Genomic DNA, 8,017 nt, shown 5'->3' on the forward strand with positions numbered 1-8,017 from the left:
CGGGGAGCCTGCTTCCTCCTCTCTCTCTGCCTGCCTTTCTGTCTACTGTGATCTCTGTCAGATAAATAAATAAAATCTTTAAAAAAAAAAAAAAAGAAAGAAAGCACTTAAGAGAGCATATGAGATCCTGTGATAAGTCTTTGAGCTAATCGATTCTGTAGTTGTACTTCATTTTTAATGTACAATGTTGTACTTTGTTTCTTTTTTTTTCCCTATATCAGGCTTGATAAACCTTGATTGTGTTTATGTTGCTGACACCCCCCGACAGTAGTAAAAATAATAAAGAAACACATGTTCACACATCCTGGCAAAATTCCTGAACTTCGTGGGTGACAGGAGCAGTATACAAATTTTCACACGGAAGGAAGAGGCTATTTTTAAATAGGAAAGCAGGGTTGCCTGGGTGGCTCAGTTTGGTGAGCACCAGACTCTTGATTTGAGCTCAGATTATGATCTCAGGGTCCTGAGATAGAGTTTCAGGTGGGGCTTCAAGCTGGGTGTGGGGCCTGCTTGGGATTCCCTGTCTCCCAGGATGCCTGGTTGGTTCAATCAGTTGAGTGTCTGCCTGACTTCAGCTCAGGTCATGATCCCAGGGTCCTGGAGCCTGGGATCCCCGCATTGGGCTCCCCACTCAGCTGGGAGTCTGCTTCTCCCTCTCCCTCTGCCCCTCCCCCACTCCACTCTCTGTCAAAAAAAAAAAAAGGAAAGCAAATAAAATTAGCCTGAGAAGTCTCATTTGCTGCACTGGAAATGGAAAGTAATATCTACAAACAGAAAGGAAACTGCAACTCAGAGCCCAAAGTCCTATTCCTGGACAAAATGTCATTCATCTTTTGGGACTCAAGAAAGACAATTGTAGATACTCAAGGGCTCAATATATTGCCCGGAGATGCTAGCTAAAGAAAATACTCAAAAGTTCTCTAGCCAACTGATAATTATATTAGAAAAGAGATCTCAATATTGGGCAGGTGAAGAATACAGTACTTGTGAATAATTCATTTTTTTAAAGGTTTTTTGGGTTGTTGTTAGATTGAGAGAGCACAAGCACAAGCAAGGGGAAAGTCAGGCAGAGAAAAAGGAGGCTCCCTGCTGAGCATGGAACCACAGGATCTGAAGGTTTAAGGCAAATGCAAGGTTTAAAGCTAAGGTTTAAAACGAATGGAAATTAATGGATAGACTAAAGCACAACAGATTCCAGGTTAGTAAGTGCAAATAAACCTAATTCTCCTATTTAGAAAACCAAAGACAACAGATTGAGTTGTTACAAACCCACCTGTTAATGATTTGCATTTAAAGTGTTAAAAAACGGGAAGCCTGGATGGCTCAGTCAATTAAGCAGCTGCCTTGGGCTCAGATCATGATCCCAGGGTCCCATGATTGAGCCCTGCAGGGGCTTCCTGCTTGGGGGTTGGGAGAGCCTGCTTCTCTCTCTCTCTCCCTCTGCTGCTTCCCCTGCTTGTTCTCTTTCTCTTTGAAAACAAAGTCATGGACAGATACAGATCATAAAAATACAAGTAAGAAGAGGTACCTGGGTGGCTCAGTTGGTTATGCATCTGACTTTAGCTCCGGTCCTGATCTCCGGGTCCTGGGATGGAGCCCTGCCTCAGGCTCTCTGTACTCAGTGGGGAGTCTGCTTGTCCCTCTGTGCTCTTTCTCTCAAACAAATAAATAAAAGCTTTAAAAAAAATACAAACAAAAGGAAAGCAGGAATGAGATATTGTCATCAGATAAAATTAAAATTAAGGCCAGATACATTAAAAACATCAAAAATGCTATCATTTAATAAGAACACATAATACTGTACATGTATGTATAACGTAACATAATATATTTTCCATATTTGTAAGTAAAATTAATAATGATCCATAATCTGTAAAGAAAACCTGAGTCATAGATGTTTATGAACCAAACACGGGTAAATGAATAAATAATATTCATTTTCACAATTTAACTGAATTTCATTTAATTTGGCAAAAAAGCAAATGATAGAGGAACTGTATAATACAGTTCGTAAGCTTGATTTAACAGCAAGAACACTTTCTAATCTACAGAGAATATACACTCTTTATGTCCATAGAAATCAATTATGTACCTGGCCATAAAGAATATGATGACAAATTTTAGGGGCGCCTGGGAGGCTCAATGGGTTAAGCCTCTGCCGTTGGCTCAGGTCACGATCTCAGGGTCCTATGATAGATGCCCCGCATCGGGCTCTCTGCTCAGCAGGAAGCCTGCTTCCCCCTCTCTCTCTGCCTGCCTCTCTGCTGACTTGTGATTTCTCTGTCAAGTAAATAAATAAAATCTTAAAAAAAAAAAAAGAATATGATGACAAATATTTAAATCCCAGGAGATTCTGTAATTCAGAAACTTTAATTATAGCCCAATATAAATAGAAATTAACCACAGAATGGTTTTCTAAAATTTTGCTTGGGAATTAAACAATTTCTCAGATCTAAGAGATAATCAAAAGTATTAGGACAAATATGTGAACTTAGCAAAGTCAGTGGATATAAGGTCAGTATAACAAAACCCAACTGTTTTCTATATACTAGCAACAAACTATTGGAGAATGAAATTTTCAAAGACCATTTATAATAGTATCAAAATATTTATGAACACATTTAGCAAGAGATGTATTAAATTTACTACAAAACATTGTTGACAGAAATTAAATAAGTATCTTTACTCTCATAAATGGAGACATATACTTATGGATTGGAAGACAGTGTTGTTAAGAAGTCAGTTCTTTCCATGTTAGTCTGTAGATTCAATGCAATTTCAATCCTGAATCCTAGCAGGCTTTTTCCTTACTTTTTCAAGATTTTATTTTATTTTACTTATCTCTCTCTCTCTTTTTTTTAAAGATTTTATTTATTTATTTGACAGAGAGAAATCACAAGTAGATAGAGAAGCAGGCAGAGAGAGAGGGAAGCAGGCTCCCTGCTGAGCAGAGAGCCCGATGCGGGACTCGATCCCAGGACCCTGAGATCATGACCTGAGCCGAAGGCAGCGGCTTAACCCACTGAGCCACCCAGGCGCCCTATCTCTCTTTTTTAAAAAGATTTTATTTGACAGAGAGAGATCACAAGTAAGCAGAGAGGCAGGCGCAGAGAGAGAGAGAGAGAGAGAGAGAGAGAAGGAAGCAGGCTCCCTGCTGAGTAGAGAGTCTGATTCGGGACTCTATCCCAGGTACCCCGAGATCATGACCTGAGCCAAAGGCAGAGGCTTAACCCACTGAGCCACCCAGGTGCCCCTATTTATCTCTTTTTTTTTTTTTTTTAAAGATTTCTATTTTTTTGAGAGAGTGAGAGGAGGGACAGAGGGAGAGGGAGAAGCCGACTCCTTGCTGAGCAGGGAGCCTGATGCAGGGCTTGATCCCAGGATCATGACCTGAGTCCAAGGCAGATGCTTAACCAACTGAGCCACCCAGGTGCCCTTACTTATCCCTTTGACAGAGAGAGAGCACAAGCAAGGGAAGTGGCAGGCAGAGGGAGACGGAGAGGAAGAAGCAGACTCCCTTATAAGCATGGCGCCCGACTGAGGGTTAGATCCCAGGACCCTGGGATCATGACCTGAGTAAAAGGCAGACACTTAACTGTCTTAATCTCCACCCAGGTGACCCCCTTTTCTTTTTTGGATATTAAAATATATAGGCTCGCGTGGGTGGCTCAGTGGGTTAAAGCCTCTGCCTTCGGCTCAGGTCATGATCTCCGGATCCTGGGATAGAGCTCCACGACTCTCTGCTTAGTGGGGAGTCTGCTTCTCTCTCTCCCTCTGCGCCATCCACCTCATGTTCTCTCTCTTAAATAAATAAATAAAATCCTTTAAAAAAAAATAAGCAGGTGTATGCCTGGGGGTGCCTGGGTGACTCAGTTGGTTGAGCATCAGACTCTTGGTTTAGGCTCAGGTGGTGGTCTTAGAGTCCTGGGATTGAGCCCAGCGTCAGGCTGCCTGCTCAGTGTGCTTCTCTCCCTCTCCCTTTGGCCCTCCTCCTGCTTGTTCTCTCTAAAATAAGTAAATAAAATCTTTTTTTTTTTTTATGTGCCTGGAACAGTCTGACTCTAGGAATGAAGCTGACTTGATTCAGTCAAGGAATGATTAAAATAATAGGAAAGGTAGTTGGTCTCCCTCCAGATGGGTACTAGTAAGAGAATAAAAGTTAAAGGAACTAAGTTAGGAATATTTAAAGAATTGAGTGATTTTCATAGGAGTATCATTGATAGCAGAGTATCAAGCAGATCTTTTTGCTAGAAATTAACAGTTGATTCTTTTTTTTAAAAAGATTTTATTTATTTATTTGAGAGAGAGAGAGCATGAGACTGGGTGAGTGGCAGAGGAGAAGCAGACTCCCTACTGAGCAGAGAGCCGATGCGGGACTCCATCCCAGGACCCTGAGAGATCATGACCTGAGCTGAAGGGTGATGCTCAACTGCCTTCAGCTGAGCCACCCAGGCACCCCTCACAGCTGGTTCTGTACTTTATATGGAAATGCACAGGAGTGGACTATGGTGAGTGCCTGAGTGGCTCAGTTGGTTAAGCATCTGCCTTGGGCTCAGGTCAGGATCCCACGATTTTGGGATCAATTCTGCATTGGGCTCCCTCCTTAGCAGGGAGTCTGTTTCTCCCTTTGTCTCTCCCTGCTGCTCTCCCTGCTTGTGCTCTTTCGCTCTCTCTCTGACAAACAAATAAATGAAATAAAAAAAAAAAAAAAAAAAAAAAAAAAAAGCTTAAGGTTTGTTTACAAAAAAAAAAAGGAAATGCACAGGACTTAGAAAGTCTAAGACAATCTCAAAGAACAACAAGTCTGGAGGGCTTACTGGGATTTCAAGACAAAGCGAGCTAAATAAGACAGAGTGGTCAGTGTAAGAAAAGGTAAGTAGGTATCTACTGGATATCTATATGAAAATAAGATGAATCTGGCCTCTGTCTCACACTATATACAAAAATTAATTTGAGATAGATCATACACTTAAGTACAAAAGCTTTTAGAAGAAAAGATAAGAGAAATTCTTCATGACCTTTGGGGTAGGAGATTTTTTCTTTTAAGGAGACACGAAAAACACTAACCAAAAAATAAAAACATCTCCACTCATCAAAAGATATTAGAGGGAAAAGGAAAGCCACAACTGGGAGTGTATGTTCTAAATATATACATATGGCAAAGAACTCTTATCCAGACATGAAGAATTCCTATATATCAAACAACCCAGGTTATAAAATGGGCTAATTCTCAGGGGAGTGTCTGTCAACAGGCACTTTACAAAAGAAGCTATCCCAATGGTCAAAAAGAACATGATAAGGAGCATCACTTCTCTACAGGTCAAGGACACGCAAAGAATACCGCAAGGAGATATCACTAGGCACATAGCAGAAAGGCTACACTTAAAAAAACTGACAAGGGGTGCACAGGTGGCTCAGTTGGTTAAGTGTCTGCCTTTGGCTTAGGTCATGATCCTGGGATAGAGTCTCACATCAGGATCCCTGCTCAGTGGGAAAGAGCCTGCTTCTCCCTCTGCCTGCCGCTCCTCCTGCTTCTGCTCGCTCTCCCACAAATAAATAACATCTTAAAAAGACTGAGGATGCCTAGTGTTGCGAGGGTGTGGAGCAACCGCCACTCACACACCCATTGCTAGTGGCGTATAAAATGGTACAGGCACTGTGCAAAACTGTTTGGTGATCCTTATACAAATATAATCCGTGACCCAGCAGCTCCACTCCCGCATGTATACTGAAATGAGTTCACAAAAAGACTTTCACACGAAAGTAAACAGCAGCTTTATTCATAGTGGTCCCCAAGTTGGAAACAACCCAAATGTCCATCAACAGGAGGATAAACTGTTTGTATTTATAAATCAAATATTACATAGTGACCAAGAAACAATCGGCACACAGAACAACAGGGATGTTTGAAGAACATTATATTGAGCGAAAGACGGGAAATGAGCTTTTTTTTTTTTTAAGGATTTTATTTTTATTTATTCATGAGGGACAGAGGCAGAGAGAGAAGCAGACTCCCCACCCCCAAGCAGAAAGTCCAGAGAGTCAGGAGAGATCCCCAAACCCTGGGATCATGACCTGAGCCAAAGGCAGACACTTAACTGAGCCACCCAGGCACAGCCTAACAAGCTGTTTTTATTTTTATTTTTCAAAAGATTTTATTTATTTATTTGACAGAGATCACAAGTAGGCAGAGAGGCAGGCAGAGAGAGAGGGGGTTAGCAGGCTCCCCGCTGAGCAGAGAGCAAGATGCTGAGCAGAGAGCAAGATGCGCTGAGCAGAGAGCCACGAAGGCACCCAACAAGCTGTTTTTAAATGACGTTCAGGGGCGCCTGGGTGGCTCAGTGGGTAAAGCCTCTGCCTTCGGCTCAGGTCATGATCCCAGGGTCCTGGGATCGAGCCCCACATCAGGCTCTCTGCTCCGCAAGGAGCCTGCTTCCCTTCCTCTCTCTCTGCCTGCCTCTCTGCCTAATTGTGATCTCTGTCTGTCAAATAAATAAAATCTTAAAAAAAAATGACATTCAAAAATAGGTAAAATTAACCTGTAGGATAGAAGTCAGGATAGCGATCCCCTGTTTTCTCTGGAGCCCTGGAAACGTTCTAGGTTTGAACTGGTGGTGGTTACATAGGCTTTGATTTCAAAACACACGCGTTTTGGGACGTTTGGGGGGCTCCGGTCCTGATCTCTGGGTCTGGGATAGAGCCCTGAGTTGGGCTCTCTGCTCAGCAGGGAGTCTGCTTCTCCTGCTGCCCCTCCCACCCTGCTCCTACACTCTTTCTCACTGGCTCTCAAATAAATTTTTTAAAATGTGCATTTTGGGGCACCTGGGTTGCTCCGTTGTTAAGTGTCTGCCTTCAGCTCAGGTCCTGATCCCAGGACCCTGAGATCAAGCCCCACATCTGGCTCCCTGCTCAGCGGGAACCCTGCTTCTCCCTCTTCCACTCCCTCTGCTTGTGTTCCCTCTCTCACTGTGTCTCTCTGTGTCAAATAAATAAAATCTTTTTAAAAACGTGCATTTTGCTTTTATGTGAACTATCTACACCTTCAATAAAGAAAACGGGAAAAACAAACTACAGATCGTCTGGAAATTTTTAAGAAAAAACACTTCATATGAAACACTAATGGACACAGCTTTAGCCATTCTCAGAGGGACATCTATACTCATTAATCCTGTGATTACCAAAAAATAGTAAAAGTAAAGAAAGTGTATTTAATCCAATAAACTACTAAACCAATAAGATAAGCAAAAATAGCGTTTAAATAGAGGAAAGTTGAAAGTAAGGAAGTATAAAATGAAACAGTAGGAAAGTAAGTAAAAGAAAATGTTATTTCTTTGAAGGGACGAATAACATAGAGCAACGAACAGGTTTTGAAAATACCTGGGGTCCATCAGCGGTTCTTGTGATTTTTGTCTCGAAACTTCGGTGCTGCGTTCCCATAGCAATGGAACTTGGTGAGGTTCATTCATTTATTACATGTTAAAGAATCTGTTGGACATCGAAATCCTCAAGCCATAGTTTTATGATCTGGTAAGAGAGACCAAGAGGTGCAGCAGATTTCAGCTGTTTTGTGCGTAGCAGAGAGCAGGTGCCTGGCCATGTACGTACCTTAGAACACTTCAGGGGCACGACGGCTCCCATAAGGTAGGTATTGCCCTCATCTTGGAGACGAAGTTAACCCAGCTTGGCCGCTCGGGTTGCGGCTGTGAAATCAGGGCTGACCCTGGACTCCGCAGACCAGGAAGGTAGGAAGAAGCGCTCTGGATTCAGAGGCGACGGAGGCGCCTCCGCAGGTGCCCATGGGCTCTGGGTGTCGGGAGCGGAGGCCTGAGGCGCGGTCCCGTTAGGCCTGCGGGATGGAGCGGGCAGGTGCAGGCCCCGAGACGCGCGCGTGCGCGGGGGCGAGCTGGGTCTGTAATTTGCAGCCAGGCGACAGCCAGGTGCAGCCGGCTGGGTGGCGGGCGCGGGTGCAGCGCCCCCTGGGCGGGCCGGTTGGCTGGCGGGCGGGGGCGCGCGCGGG

At 43.5% G+C, this 8,017-nt stretch overlaps 1 long non-coding RNA gene across 1 annotated transcript; it reads right to left on the reverse strand.

Annotated features, from left to right (window-relative positions):
• Positions 1-1,636: 1,636 nt before the first annotated feature.
• Positions 1,637-7,976, reverse strand: LOC106004432. Its single transcript, XR_001177425.2, has 3 exons — positions 7,606-7,976; positions 7,378-7,524; positions 1,637-1,675 (listed from the first exon to the last, which is right to left on the reverse strand). It is a non-coding gene; the product is annotated as an uncharacterized LOC106004432 (long non-coding RNA).
• Positions 7,977-8,017: the final 41 nt, after the last annotated feature.

Source organism: Mustela putorius, unplaced genomic scaffold, assembly GCF_011764305.1.
Source record: "Mustela putorius furo isolate JIRA1106 unplaced genomic scaffold, ASM1176430v1.1 tig00000867_pilon_pilon_pilon, whole genome shotgun sequence".
NCBI classification, from domain to species: Eukaryota; Metazoa; Chordata; class Mammalia; order Carnivora; family Mustelidae; genus Mustela; species Mustela putorius.